The following is a 16,213-nucleotide window of genomic DNA, read 5'->3' as shown; positions in this document are numbered from 1 at the left end:
AAAAGACACTCCTAGAACACCTTATTGATGAAAAAATTCCAAAGGCTTTAGGGGCTCTGTGCCAGAAACCAGGAACAGAGACCAAATGCATATATTTTTATTGTATCACAATAAGAATATGTTCTTAGGAAGTAAGTGCTAAAGGGATTATGATTTAGGGGTGAAGTGTCATGATAAGTCATAACTTATTTTCAAATGATATATATATATATATGTATTCACAGAGCGGTGGGAGAGATATGTGGCCCCTGGATCCAATTTATGCCCTAAATCTGCTGGATTTTCCACTGTTTTTCACATGTTTCTTTTTTTTTTTTTTTTTTTTTTTTTTGGAAGAAAATGACTTTATTCTAATTAACTCACAAAGAATAAAATCATAACAGCTAGTTTAAGGAGGTAACACATTTTGCCCAGTCCCAAATTCTACAGAGTAGGAACACACCCCCTTCCATTTCAGTTCTGAAGCAAGGAAGCTAGGAATGACAGGAGAGGTTTAACTGATGGTTACACTTTATACCTTCACTATCAATTCTATTTTTACACTAAATTAACTTAAGGTATGAGAGCTGATTTTCCATCTCTCCAGGTTGAACTTCTTGATTAGGCCAATCCGTTTGCAAGTCGGCACTGTTTCAGCACCTCATTGAAACCCTCACAGAGCTTGATGTCACCCTGGTTCTGGGCACACTCCAGAAACTGTTTGATCTCATAGAAGCAAGGCTGCTGCTGCTGTGCCAGCTGGGTTCCCTGTGGCTCCTGGTAAGTGATGTCAGGACTCGCAGGCTCAGCATTACTTCCTCCACTGAAGCCCCCAGTAATGGCATGACCCAGTGTGTGTCCCACAGCAGAGCCCACAGCCACGCCAGCTGCAGTGGTTGCCATCTGGGCCATCAGACCTGGCTGCCGGGGTGCAGCAGCAGAAGAACCAACTGCAGATGGGGGTGCCGCTGCTGGTGGCTGAGCGACAGGTGCCGGCCTGGGTGCAGCTCTCATCTGAGGTGCCCGGCTGGCCGGAGGGGCCATGCGGGAGGTGCGGCTTCGGCTTCCACGCGGCATCCTAGGTACTCGACGGCTCGGCCTCGGGACCTCTAACAGCCCGCGAAGAGCTCTGTTTTTCACATGTTTCTAGCAGGGAGAAGTTCAGGAAATGATCCACTGGTTATTTTTTTCAATTAAAAGACAGATAATTCAGGCTTGAAAGTTTGCCCAGTTCTTCAGCAAGTTTCCAGACCTCATTAAGCAGTGGAGATTATTAGAAAGAATCTCACACACTTATTAATTTTGTTTTCCAGTGAATCCAAGATCGTCTTTGTCAGCCTTTGCTAAATCTGCAAAACACATCGGCGTCTTGATTGCTAATTAGTGTACCGGGAGAGAGAGTGGCTTCCACAACAATTTCACATAATAGAGTGAATTTAATTAAAATGCATACATTTTAAAACACCCTAATTTGTAAACATCCTCTTGGAAATCTTATGTCTGTGCCAAAATATTTGTAAGTTGCACACATCCAACAAAATCGGCATCTCCTGCCTCTCTTGTGTGTATTATGAGGCAAAGCTTGTTATTCCTGCAACACTATGGGTCCCCCCCAACCGCCCTACCACAGTTACCACACCATGTTTCTGTCTTGTTTACCTGTCTACTTTTTCCTCTAGACTATAAGAGTTATTCATTCACTCATTCGACAAATATTTAGTGACAACCTACTAAGTGTCAAGGCTCTGTTCTAGAAACGAGAGAGTAATGAGCAAATTCATGGAGCTTCCAGATACAACCATACCAAACTGTAATAATTTACCATGTTAAAAATTAGGGTCCAAGATTTATACATTAGGCAAAAGTGCCCTATTTTCACTGATTTCCAGTGAAATCTCAGTAACATATGTATGCATATCATGCTTTTAAAGTATAGCAGGCTCTCAGGGCTAGAAGGACTTCCAGAGACACATGTCCCAAGCCTACCCTCTTCTATAGGAGTTACTCACGACATGCTCTTCCCATGGCAGATCCCAAGCAGACCAGAGGGCCAGCACCATAGTGTCTGTGCCATGTCTGTAACATGCCATTGGCCAAAGTAAGTCTCCAGCCAATCCCAAACCAAGGCAGTGAAGAACTGGGAACAATAACCTAATCTTCCGACACCAGGTCTTGCCATGGAAATGCTGTTTCCTCCACCTTCTGCTCTTCTTCCTCTGCTAGCTCTACTGTCCTTAAGATTTAATTTGGATATCGCCTCCTCTGAGTACTCCTCTGTTGCTTGGATGCTCCTCCTTGATTCCCCCAGTGCCCTGGGCATACCTCTACCGTGGCACCTAGCACAGTTTATTGGAATCATCTGTGTCTCTCTCTCCCTTGAACTGAACTTGCCTGACAAATGCCTCTAATTGCCTCCTGAACATGTTTTCTCCCCTTCTTTAGAACTCAGAGAACATCAATTTTTTCCAGAGCAGTGGTTCTGTTAAAACTATTCACTTTTCTAGATATTCTTTCAATTAAGCTGACCACGCAAAACAGTTTAGCTTTCTGGAAAGCTTTCTTAACAGAGATACATCCAGAAAATCTGCTTGCCTTTTGTTTTTGTCCTTTGCTCCTCCCCATTCTTCTGCCTGGAACATAAATGTATGTCCAGAGTGCAGCAGCCATATTGCAATCCTGAGGACTAAAGCCATGAGTTAAAGATGATGCAGCAGAAAGACAGGCAGACAAGACAGGGGGAATCCCCAGTGGCTTCTGAGCTTCTGTGTCCACCCTGTATTGCCTGGCTCCAGACTTTATGCTATGTGAAGAAAACCCTTTCACTTCACTAAGTCACTTCTGTTCAAGTTTCCTGAGAGTTCCAGCCAAATGCCCCCTAACTGACAGAGCCTCTCAGGGAAGAGACTCACTCATTCTTGCATCTCAGACCTGGGACAGGTCCTGGGACATAGGAACCCAGTAAGTGTTCATCTGTGGATGGGCACGTGACCTTACGGAAGCTCTGCCAACCTTCTCACCTCAGTCTCACCACTACCCGCTCTCAGTTTCCAGACCCCAGCCACACTCCATAGGGATCCCCTCATGCATGCCAAGCTCCAGCTCACCACTGGGCCTTTTTCAAAGGTTGCTCCCTTTACAGGAAGGACAGTCTCTCCTCTATCTCTACCTCCCTTGAGGCTACCTTGAGGCTTCTTCTCTGGCAGCCTCCTGTGCCCCACCCTCCAATGATGCTAGACCAGCAAAATGCCCCTGTGCCTCAGTGTTCTCATCCGTAAAATGGGCATGATACTAGCACCTGCCTCACAGAGTTGATGTGAGAATCAGAATAGCCAATTCTTACAAACAATCAGAGATCACAAACGTACACAGGCTTACCCCATGCCAGGCACTATCCTAAGCACCTCACATGCCCTTAACTCATTTAATCCTCCCCATGACCTACAAGTCTAATGTCAACCTCACCTTACAGATGAGGAGACTGAAGCACCGTGCCCAAGGTCACACAGCAAATGAATGGCAGAGCCAGGATTTATACCAAGCAGGCGAGATCTGGAGTCCAGGTGCTTACCTGTTGCTCATGTGGCCTTAGGGCTCCCAACTGCACTTGGTTCATTAGCTCCCAGTAACTGTTAATAACTATTCTTGTCGGCCAGACACCTGCCACTCTGGAACTAATTGCTTGTGCATTCACTGCACCAGGCTTTGTTACCCCCAGGTGAGTACAAATGGGTCACATTCATAATTTCTTCCAACATTTGTGTGGTTTTAGTTCCCACCTACTTGTTAGCAAGATATCCAATCTTGTTTCCCTGTATCTCCCTTTTGGGGATTTTCTCTAGGAACCCCCCAGTGTGGGGGTAGCTACCAGGCACTTCCATTCTCTTTGTCCAACCAGGATCTGCACACCCCTGAGGACTAACACACTCAACTGTGCCCTAGCCTCCTGGCCTATTCATGAATGTCAATGCCCACATTAACACACTCACAGAGCTTGCCTGCCAAACCTCCTGGCTGTGGCACACACTCCCCTCCGCCACGATGTACTCCTATCATCCCACCTTCTGCGAGACCTTCACAGACCACAGATTCAGGCTTGGAAACTGGTTTCTTGAGTGCTGAACAAGGGAGGTCACCAGAGAGCTTTAATTCACCACACAGATTGTCCGTGGACACCTGGCCTGGTCAACCTCAATAGGTGGTCCCAAACCTCTCCAAGAACTCTTCAAAGAGAGCCAAAGTGGATGGTCTGATGACCCCTGGGAGTGGTGGACTGTTTCTGTATTTTAAGATATAGATTTTAAATGACCGCAATTTAAAATTGATGAATTTTGTTCTATGTGAATTATGTCTCAACAAAGCAGAATACACCAACACATGTGGCCACAGCATGTTCTTCTTCTTATACGGCCTTGACACTGCTCTGTCAAATTGTGGCATCTCTGTCCCCTCCCCTTGATCCTGTGACTGTGTTGACCAACAGATGATGGCAGAAACATCCCTATCTCTATGTGACTTCTGAGACAAGGTCAGAACGTTCTGCTTTGTTCTCTTAGGACACTCATGCTTGGAAGCCAGCCACTATGCTGTGAGGAAGCCCAAGCAGCCACATGGAGATGCTATCTCTGGGTGTTCCCACTAACAGCCCTGGCTGAGATCTCAGGTAATAGCCATCATCAAATGTTCAACATGAGTGAATGAGCTTCAGATGACTCCAACCCACAGCCATTCAGTCCCCTAGCCTTTGAGGCTTCCCAGACATCAGAGATAGGAATGAGCCATTCCCCCTGGCTTCTGTCCAAATTACTGGTCCACAAAATCCATGAGCATTGCAAAATATACTTGTTTTATGCCACTAAGTTTGAGGTGGTTTATTATACAACAATGGTAACTGGGAAATGGGGCTGCCCCAGAAGATCCTAGGAAGGCAGTGGTCCTGAGTGGAGCAGGGGGGCACTCCTACAGGTGGCCTACAGCTGATACCTCTCCTAGGAAGGAGGGCAGGACAGGGAATCCTGGAGAAGCCAGCAGGCTTGAAGCCAGGAGACATCTGAGACCTTGTTGGGAGATCAGAGAAAGGATCTGTCACAGGTGACAGGATGGGGCAGGCAGTGCCAGGACAGGTAGTGCCAGGAGAGGTAGTGCCAGGACAGATGATAGCTCAGCATGCAAACTGGACTGCTTTTGGGTGGCCACAGTAAGGGACCTGAGGAGCCAATGGGCTGGGGCACTGGGAGAGTGCAGGGAGGATGAATTTCGGAGGATTCATGAGGCCAGACCCCGGGCCCATGGGAGGGCACTGGTGCCCTGGCAATCCTTCCCCTGGAGTGAATGAGGCTGACTCAGCTTCTAGGAGCTGGGGGCTTCCTGGTCAGCACCATTGACGGCTTTATGGGCCAGAGTCCCTCCAGTCTTGGACAAAAGTGAAATTGCAGAACAGCAACCGAATCTAAGAGACCAGATAAACTGAGGACCTACAAACAAGGCTAGGAGGAGGAAAGCTGGGAGACCACCCTGGAAGAAATCTGATTTTCTCCCTGCACTCTCTGCTTCACTTCCTTTTGGATCCCAGTATAGAGTGGATGCTCTGGCCAAAGTCCTCATTTCTGCTTCTCCCCACCCACTCTCACCCCCACTATTCCTGCTGGGAAGGGTCCCTCTGCCTTCTGCAAGCCTTATTTTAAAATGGCTACCTGCAAGGAACCTGCTGCCCCTTTGGTGGTAGCCCAGAAAGGTAAGCAGGTCCTGTCTTGGAGGGAGTGGTACGCACCCACGCACATACACAGCCCGCTCCCGCCAGCTCTGGATCCCTGCCAAAGACCCCATCTGTAATCAGAAAGGAACAGGAAGCCTGGGGACACACAGCTCCGACCACCAGGTCATGCTTTCCTCCTTGGGGAGGGCATCCCTGGTGTGCCCAGAGCCTCTGCTGAAGCAGAGGTGACAGAGGTTCCCACCACCTTCCCTCCCAGGCATCTGCTGCATGCGTGGCTGCCCAGCCCGTCCTGGGCCATCTCTGTCCCCTGAAGAACCTGGCTCCCCTCAGCCCCTGTCTTCCACGTGGCCACTAGCCTGGTCCTTTTCTCACACCCGATACATGAAGCACACTGAAAAGGCCGGCTCACAGTGACACACCTTGATGGCTTGAGTTCTCAGCTCTCCTGGGAAAATCCATGCCTGAGTACACATGTGGGCCCTGTAAGGCAATCTCAGACCCCTCCCCTGAGATTTTGCTCAAACCCCCATCCTACAGCCCTGCTTCAAAGTTACTCTTTGAGACTTTCTGTTTGCTCCCCATAGCACCATCCGAACTGGAGGCAGAGGTGCTGTCCTCAGGAGAAAAACATACTGGGGTGTGCTGCTTCCAGCAGTCCCATGACTCTAGCTTAGTTTATCTTGGGCGTGAAACATTCCAAAGGAACGCAGTTCTCCCTGTGCCAGGGACCAGGACTGCAGGAGAGGCCACATGAGTGCTGGTACCTTTGCAGGTTCCTGCAGCACACACAGGCCAGATTCCTGGACCCTGCTTCAAAGCAGCCCTGTCTTCCCCTTCCGTCAGGACCTCCAAGTGAACACAACCGAAAGATAGCAAGCCCAGAAGCAGGTTGATGAGCTAGGCAGGACTCCAGTAAGCGAATCAGGATTTGAAATTGCATAACACTCCTGAGAGCTGCCATGTGCTTTTAATTTCCCTGTTACGGTTAAAGCAGGAAAAGACATCCAGTGAGTGGATCCAATGAATTGCTAAAGGAAGGCTCCAAAGCCAGGTCACAATGGCGTTTCCTGACATTCATTTTAATTGAATAGTTTAATGTTAGATGATTACAACCCCATCACATTTATAGAAAATGAGTAGCCTGGGAGGTCTCCAGAGCTTGGCAAGGAGAAATAAATCTTTCATTCCCACAGCAGCTGATCTGACGGCAGGCTGGGGAAACTTACCGACACTGAGTTTGCCATAATATCCTGGTTTAGGCCCCAGACTTCTGAATGTGCACCCATATTCATGGGGACAACTTGACCACATGTAACCACAACAGAGAGTAAAAACTAATCAGGCTTAGTCAAGGGGCATCCTGAAAACTCAGGGAAGGGACTGACCATCACCACCAGCTGGCAAAGAGACCTCTGGTGGGAGGGGGTGGGGAGCAAGTGAGTCTCAGCTGTCTGGCAATTAACAAAAGAGGAAGAGAGTTGAGAACATCAGATCTATGAGGCCGAACCCCAATAAAAAACCCCCGGACACTGACGCTCAGGTAAGCTTCTCTGATTGACAGTATTTCATGTATATTATTGAACATTGCTACCCGGAAAAATTAGTCTGTCCATGAGTCTGTGGAGGAGGACATTGGGAAGCTTCATATTTGGAACTCTCTTAGACTCTGCCCCACGTGCCCCATCTCTTGACTGATCCTTTCACTGTAATCTCCATCCTTTTACTGTAATAAGCTATAACTGTGAGTGTAACAGCCCATAGTGAATCCTTCTAGGGAAATGCCCAGCCTGAGGATGGTCTTGCAGATGATGGGCTTTTCTTATTGTGAGAGACATTTGGCTTCTTTCCTGCCCCTCCTCCTGGGAAAAAAGTAGCCCCAAACTCATACAGGGCAATATTTGAAAACAATGGATAAGTTGAACTTCATCAAAAAGGGATAGTTGTGGTTATCAGCTCTTCCCACTACACTCATTTTAAATGAATAGAAGCAGTAATTATTGAATTTTTAGATTAATATATTCATATCAGAGTCTCAATCCATCAATAAAATGGGAGAGTAAACCACTATATGTAAAAAGGTGTTTATCATAGTATTTTTCAGAATAGCACTGCCATTCTCAAACTACGTGCCATGCGAAGAATGTCAGGCGGCCACTGATGATGAAATTCACAAGAGTTTGACATACATGAGAAATATGGATGCTATACTATAAAGTAAAAAGCAAAGTAAAAGAAGAAAATCAGATCTTAAGTCAGTATGCAGAGCATAAGTCTGAGTGGTTTTTTTTAAACAGGGTGGCAGTGTTGATTAAGTTAGTGAATATGTGAATCTAGGAAGGTACAGGTGAAACTGTACAAAAGGAAGGTGTCAGCTACATCTTCAGGCAAAGACTGGTAGCCACTGTGAAGCCAATCTTCTTTGTCAAGTGCAGACTTGGAGGTTGGTTATGCAATGCAGGGTCAGTAGGCATCCTTACTCAGGCACCATCTTGTGTGTGCATAGGGTGGTACTGGGCACTCTGGTGCCTGTCTCTAGAATCCTCTCAGTCTCACCTCTCATGCCAGGCTTTACTGCAGCAACCAGCTCTGTGCAGGTTTTGAGCTACCGAAGAGCACCTCACTCCAGACTTGCAAATTAACATCCCATAGGACACTCTTGACCAATGGGACCTGGAGCCAGCAGATGATATTTCCCCCTTTGTTCCTTGGGTGGACAGTTCTAAGACACATTCCATAGATTCCCCAGAAAGTCTGCAAAGTCAGGCAGTCAACTGCCTTTTGCAGTGGCCAACTCAATAGTGCATCTCTGAGCGACTCTCCATCTTTCTGTGCGCTCTCCCTGTCCCACTCTGCTCCTTGCAATCTCATTCTCAAACTCAGTCAACAGCATCTACTTAAAGTCACTTCTCCCCTTGGAATGCAGGGCTCTGCATACAAAGTGAATCAATTCACATAAGGAATGCAAGAGCCTACTGCGGAAGGAGGGTTCAGACTCCAATGCCTGCACTCTGAGCTCCAAGTGCAGGAAGTGTGGGAGTTTCTTAGCATGGCAGATAGCAAAATACAGCAAGGGTTCCAACAGGGAATAGAAAGGAGACAAGGGGAAAGCAGGGCTTGTAGGCCAGTCTCAGTGCAAAGGCACGGGCTCACATGGAGGAGAGTCGGTTCTGTAAAGCATTGTAAGCCATAACAATCAGGTCTCCTGCGGCACAACTTCAAAAGGTAACGTGCCTGCTGTCCACTAGAGTTTGGCCCTGTGGCAGAGACAGGAAGATCTCAGGACAAACCCACCCTGGGATGGTGATTGTGCACTAGGAACAATAACTGACAAAGGAGGTGTCAGGTAAAGCCACCTTGAATGTGATTTTGGAAACCAAGCATGGGGCTCCACCATGACCTGGGCAGGGAATGGACAGCGAGGCCATCACAAGGAAGGGCAAGTACGACCGGTCTCCAACAACAATGCCACGTGGCAGCAAGAGCCAGCAGCATCCCTGCACTGACCACTTAACTTCCCAGCCCTGTCTTCCTAGTATTGATCTAGGACTGGTGGCATTTGGATTAAATAAGACCCAGGTGTTCTGATCCTTTGTGGATGGCGGGGATACCTCAAGATGGATGAGCTATTAGAGGAATCAAGAAGAAAACCAAAAAACTGATGTCATCATATTTGTACTTTAAGAATCAAAAATGGGCTGGGCACAGTGGCTCATGTCTATAATCCTGGCAGTTGGGTAGGCCGAGGCGGGCGGGTCACTTGAGGTCAGGAGTTCAAGACCAGCCTGGCCAACATGGTGAAACCCCTTCTCTACTAAAAATACAAAAATTAGCTGGGCATGGTGGCAGGTTCCTGTAATCCCAGCTACTTGGGAGGCTGAGGCAGGAGATTTGCTCGAACCCGGGAGGCAGAGGTTGCAGTGAACCGAGATCGCGCCACTGCACTCCAGTCTGGGCAACAGAGTGACACCATGTCTCTGAAAACAAACAAACAAACGAACACACAAAAAAAGGAAGCACACCTAAACCCAGGCTTCCTTACCCCAGGCAGGCCAAAGGAGGCCGTCATACCCTTCATAAGATATAAGGAGCACAGGAGGAAGGGAGCTCATCTTCTTTTCTGAATATCCCTCTTAAGAGAGAGGAAATCTCTCTTCCCAAATACCTCTCCTTACCCAGCTCCCCTCATCTCTTGTTGGTCAGATTGGGTCGTGTCTGCTCAGAAATGAGTCACAGGCAGGGGTCATGCGATGGCATGACCAGACCTGATTACCTGGAAATTAGGGCTGCTCATGGAGCCGGGGTAAATCACCTTCACCTTTGTCATGTTGGAGTCAACATCAGAAAAGGGGGAGGGGGAAACACGCTGGCAGATGCCCAAGAGGGTCCACTGTGCCCAGTGACACAGAGCCCTGCATGAGCTTTGCGGGGCTGCCGTAGCCCAGCACCACAAACTGGTAGCTTACAACAACAGAAAGGTCTTCTCTCTCACAGTTCTGGAAGCCAGGAGTCTGAAACTGCGGTGTCAGCAGAACCACATGCCTCTGGGGACCCTATGGGGAGATCCGTCCCTGCCCCTCCCAGGCTCCTCTGGCTCCTGGTATCCCTTGCCTTTCCTTGGCTCGTGGGTGCATCTCACCAATCTCTGCCTCTGTTGTCACCGGCCCTCTCCCTGTGTGTCTGTGTCTCAGTGTCCAAATCCCCCTCTTTATAGGAACACCCGTCATACTGGATTTAGTAGTAAACTAAAGCAGTTTAACCTCATCTTGATTCCACCTGAAAAGACCCTATATCTAAATAAAATCACATTCAGAGGCTCAAGCGGACATGAATTTGGGGGGGACCCTCTTCAACCCACTGTAAACCCCAAGGGAAGGAAGGCACCCTGTGAACCACATGCCAGGAACAAGCCTGATGGGGAAGCTCTGTGTTCACCCATGGGAGGCCCTTCATCCATATCCGCCCCACCCATGTGGAGGGGGTGCAGGGCCCTTTCTCCCCATCCCTGTTTCCTCCAGCCGTCTTTCTGCTTTTGCCATCCATCGCCTGCCACTGAGACCTGTGCCTCCCACTAGCTGTGTTGGATGAAGTTTGTTTCAAGTTCCTCTTGATCTTCATTCCCGGCCTTCTCATTCTGTCAGGCCACAGTGAGGTGAACTCCTCACCATCTAAAATTACATGAAGTAGCCAAGGCTGTCTTCAGGTACGACCTAGCCAGGAAGTTCTCAGTTGTTCTTCTCGGCCACATTCTTCTGCCTCCTCCCAGCTCCAGCACTGATTAGCAAGTGACTTAATTTCCTGTCGCAGTCTCCTCGGCCAGGGGAAGGGGTGTACATAGTAGAAGACGATCAGATCAAAGGCCTGTCAGAGCCCCGTGCACGGAGCCAACTCAATCCTGTTAACCACGAGCTGTTAATGCTATTGCAGAGAGGAGCAAAAAAGCAGCCACAACTCACAAAAAGGGTGACAAGGCCTGGCTCAAACCCTCCCCTCTCAGGGAGAGCTGCACTTTCCATGAATAAAACCTTAAGTTGGTAGCATTTTCCATTGCGGCGGGGTTCAAGCAGAGGCACCCACTCTGTGGCCGGGGACAGGGAATTGGGGGACCCATCCTGGGTGGAGCCACAGAGATCACACAACACCCATCCATTCCAGCTCAGCATCTGTCTCATGAAACCATACCTTTGATGATGTGAAGCTGCTAATATAAGCTTTGCCCTGGCCAGAATGGCCCAGAAACTGGGGAGAGACCCCACAGTGAGAGGCCTCAACAGTTCTAACACCTCACCTCATGTTCTACCTGCTCCTCCCATAGTGGTTGGTAAGTGCTCCAGTGTGGTGCCTGACACTTATAAGCTGGTATAGTGGGTAGACCTGAAAGATGGGAAGAAAAATAGCCCCGACAAGGATGCAGTCAGGGAGGGACTCTGAGCAAAGATCCAGCCAGAAATACAAGCATCATCACCATCATTATTACCGATAACCAGCATCTTTACCATCATCACCACCACCACCACCATCACCAGCATCTTCATCACCATCATCACCAGCATCTCTACCATCATCACCACCACCACTATCACCATCATCCTTACCATCATCACCACCACCAACACCAGCATCTTCACCATCATCACCACCATCACATTTACCACCATCACCATCACTATCATCACCAGCATCTCGGCCATGATCACCATCATCACTACCACCAGCATCACCAGCATCTTCACCATCATCACCACCATCACCACCATCTTCACCATCACCACCATCATCACCACCATCTTTACCATCACCACCACCAACATCATCACCAGCATCTTTACCATTATCACTACCATCATCATCGCCATCATCACCAGCATCTTTTCCATCATCACCACTGTCACCATCACCATCATCATCATAACCATCATGATTACCATCATCATCTACTGTTATTAAACTTTTACTGGGGTTTAAGCACTGTGCTTTACAGCTATTATTTCATTTAATCTCCAGAGTAACCCTGCAAGATCAGTACTATAATCCCCATTTTACAGATTAGGAAACTAAGGCTCAGAGATTGTAAACCTTCCAACACCACCAGGGAGTAAGAGTAGTGCAGGACTCCAGACCATCTGGTAAACCATTATGCCATATTGTCTCCCTAAAATCAATCAGTAACAATAGAGGCACATAAGTCAGGAGCTGAATGGTTCCAGAAGATTCCAGAAGTGTCTGTGGCTCTTATTGGCTGTATGTCTGTTTCCCATGGCATGGGTGGGTCGGCTGGCGCAAATCTCCTGTCTCTTGGCAACAGCCACACCAAAGAGATATTACTCACATTTTGCATGCCTTCCAAGTAAAGTGAGGCCACCTTGAGGCCCATCTCAGCACCATGATGCATCCAAACCAAAGGAAAATGCAACTCCCAGAAGGCTTGCAAAGGAATGAACGTCTTGACCGAATGTCTTGTTTCAAGGGGGAATGACATTATACAACTCTCAAGATTCCTTCACAACATTCTCTCTTTCCTCAAGTCTCACACCCTGCAGCACTTTCCTCTCCACTCTCCCTTTCTCTCTCGCTTTCTCTCTCTCCCCATACTCCCACCTCCAGTCCTCAGACCCCACTGCTCCTTCCAAGCTCTGACCTGCACCCTCCTGCCTTCCTCTTCTTCCTCTTCCTCTGTGGGTAGCAATCAGTTCCCTCCTCTTGACTTTTTTCTCCATCATTCAGGATGCTTCCTCTCACTCACCAAAGGGGGGGCCCAGCATTCAAGTCCTGCAACAAAGGCTCCTCCCTGGAAGGCCAGGGTAGGGGGTTCTTACACCCCCCATCTCAATCAAACGAGGAAACTGAGGCTCAGAGAAGTCAATGACAGCAGAAGGTGGCAAAGTTGGGACCTTTACAAATTCTGAATGCACAGCAATTCCCTTTCCCGGGGCTCAGCCTTCCTGACCAAGTAAAGGGGAGTCCAGGTGACCCTGATTTTCCTCTGATGTAACTCAGGCATGGTTAGGGGAGGTGCTAACATGGAGAAAGGAGCTGGACTTGGGTTCCAGCCCTGACTCCACCCCTCCCCAGTTGTGGGGTCTCAGGAAAGTTATGATTCCCCTCGAAGCTTTGAGTTCCCTTCAGGGTCAGGAGAGCTGAAGAAGCAGCACTGACCCAGCAGCTCAGGGGGCTTCCCGCAGCAATGCTGAGAAATCTGCCTGATGCTCTGCAACCTCGAGGACCCCCCACCCCAAACATCCATCAGCCAACAGGCATCCCCAGCTTTCAGCCTGTTAGAAAAACAAGACAACAAAACCACACACACACACACACACACACACTCACACACACACACACACTAGAATTCTGGAGTTATGGAGAGAAGCTGTTTCCACTGGAATTTTATCTCCTTGTCCACTTCCAGGAACCAAAGACCTTTTCTTAAGCAAGAATGCCTTTTTTCAACAAAGTCTCTTAACAGTTCCTTGAAGCTTAAATTCACAACGAGCTTTCTCTTTTGAGCATCCAGACTACTTGTCTGAGAAGGGAAACAAGATTTTTGAAAGAAAAAAGCCCCAGGCAACTTTTTAAAAATTATTTTTCATGGCCCTGTTTTGAACATGCAGGTTTTGATCTCTCTAAAATTAAAGCCTTTAGAGAAGATGAGAGAAGGTTCAACCACAGGACTGAAATGCCAATGTCCCCTGTACCCGCATGACCAACTGTGGACCTGCAAGAAACCCCAGTGTCTATTTCTGGTACTAGAGCCTTGTGGGAAACGTAGAAGAAGCTTTGTCTTCCGTCTGAATAGAATTAAGATTCCTTTGTTCCTAACTCAGAGAGGCATAAATAAAGGTACACGACCAAGAAAATGAGTTTCTAGAAAAAGCCAGTTCTTACAAGAGATTTCTCTCTCTCTTTCTGACTCTCTCTTCTGTATCTCCCACTCTCTCTCTCTTTCTCTCAGTGGTCAATGTTTCTAACACTTTTATGTGCATACAATCACTAGCAGATCTTTTTAAAATGTATGTTCTGATTCAGCAGGCCTGGGGAGGGGCCTGAGATCCTGCAATTCTGACAAGCTCCTGGATGATACCGAAGCTGCAATCTGGGATCACACTGAGTAGCAAGCCCTCAGACAATGAAAGACAGTTGCTTATGTCATGAAGCCAGTGGTCTGGAGGTAGACAGGTGCAGGGTGGTCTGCAGCTCAACCGTGTCAAGGGGTTTGGTCAGTGCCTGCAATTCTCCTGATCATGAGATTGCTTCAAAGAGCATGTCTGTTCTGTAAGCGAGGAGGAGAGTAGCTCTTTCCCTTGTCTCTTTCTTTTTACTAGGAAGGGAACAATTTTCCCAGTAGTCTCCCAGGAGATCTCTTCATAGCTCATTGGCCTGCACTCTGTCATGTGACCACCTGGAGCTGTAAGGGAGTCTGGGAGAGTGTGCACCTGGCCAAGGGGAACAGGGCCGCTGTGACAGATGCCATCAGCAAGCAAGAAAGGGGAATGCCCACTGGCTGCCCAGCTGGCCGCGTCTACCGCTGAGTCATCTACTCAGGGCCACCTGTATACACTTTGGTCTCAGGGAAGCCAGTGGAAAGCGAGAGGGGTCATGCCAGGCTTTCAATATGGAGTCGGTGGTGGCAGTGGGAGGCAACCGTTATCTGGAAATGCAGGTGGGACACAGCCCAGGTGACTTTCACTGGGGGATGTAGGTGACCCGGGGACACAGGTGGATCACAGCCCAGGTGCTTCCATGGTCCAACCAGAGCTCCCGCCCTGCCAAGCCCTCTGATCAGACAAACTAGAGCCAATGCAAATAACACAGCCAGACTCACCCCTCTCCCTCCTCTGGAGGAACAGACACATTATGTTCCCGGTATCCTGGATACCACGTCAGGGACATAAAGCCATGAGAAGTGTATCTGCAGAGCCAACTGTGAGCAGTGCCAATTAAACTCATCCCTCAGACCCACAGAGCCATAAGTATTGGGAACCAAGGTATCATTTTTTCCAGAAGCAGTGCTGCCCCTTGGTAGCAGGGTTACCTTGGCAATGTTTTCTACCTGGGCCTGCTTCAGGTAAGGCTGGAAACAGGACTCACATATTTAAGGTAAACCAGAAAAGCGGCAGCAAGCGGGGCCCAGCAGGTGGAAGGTAAGCAGGTTCAGGAAGTCCCCTCTTGCCATCCTGGTGGGTTTTGGCTTCTCGGTCACACTGGTGGTTCTAAGCGAGGGGATGTGGAAAGAACCTAGCTCTGGAGGCAGACAGAGTTAGATTCCCATCCTGTCTCTGCCACTGACCTGCTGTGTGGCCTTGGGCAAGCTGTTGAACTGCTTCAGCCTCAGTTTCTTCATCTTTAAAGTAGGAGAAGAGAAAGGCACACACCCTAATATACAGGGTCACTGGGATTAAAATGAGACTCTGCGTGTCAAGGGCTCAGTGCAGTGTCTGGTGCAGAAGTCAGTAGAGCACCAGCCCTGGGGGTGGCATGGGGAGGTTGGGCCTAAAGAGGGTCTGTCTGGATGTGACTTTATCAGGCCAGACAGGCAGATGCATGCTACCTGGGAGCACAGAGGCCCAAGGCATCAGTCTGCCATGAAAATTCCTGTCCTGTAGCCTGGGCGCACTCCAGATGCACCTGATCAGGGCTCTCTAGCAGCCAGGCCCAGCTGCAGGAACCCCATGGCTGGCTCTCCAGGAGAAGCCCTGGGAGACCACATTGCTGAAGAGTTATCACGCGCTTCCCGTCCACACAAGCAGAGCTGGGTAGGGGCGTCTACAGGACTTGGAGGTCATGGAATCAGAGCAAGTAAACTTAGAAGAAGAGAATACTTAATGGCCCTACCCCATCATCGACATCCCTCAGCCCCAGAACCACATTCATCCACACATCCTGGATGTAAATCTCCCTGAGCTTGAAGCAGTAGGACTACACCCCTCCCCTGCTGCCTGCTCCCAGCTCACCCTAGGAGACCTCAGTCCTGCCATCAGGGCAGAGAGGAGGCAAGGTCTGCAGCCTGATGCTGCTTCTTCCCTGAAA

At 48.8% G+C, this 16,213-nt stretch overlaps 1 pseudogene across 1 annotated transcript; it reads right to left on the bottom strand.

The window, feature by feature from the left end:
- Positions 1-305: 305 nt before the first annotated feature.
- On the bottom strand, positions 306-1,122 carry LOC101016336 (annotated as a pseudogene). The gene has a single exon (XR_652030.4). The product of XR_652030.4 is annotated as a coiled-coil-helix-coiled-coil-helix domain-containing protein 2 pseudogene (transcript).
- Positions 1,123-16,213: the final 15,091 nt, after the last annotated feature.

Source organism: Papio anubis, chromosome 11, assembly GCF_008728515.1.
Source record: "Papio anubis isolate 15944 chromosome 11, Panubis1.0, whole genome shotgun sequence".
In the NCBI taxonomy this organism is placed as follows: domain Eukaryota; kingdom Metazoa; phylum Chordata; class Mammalia; order Primates; family Cercopithecidae; genus Papio; species Papio anubis.
Note: the sequence above shows the minus strand (reverse complement) of the source record. Positions and strands in the feature narration are given on the sequence as shown.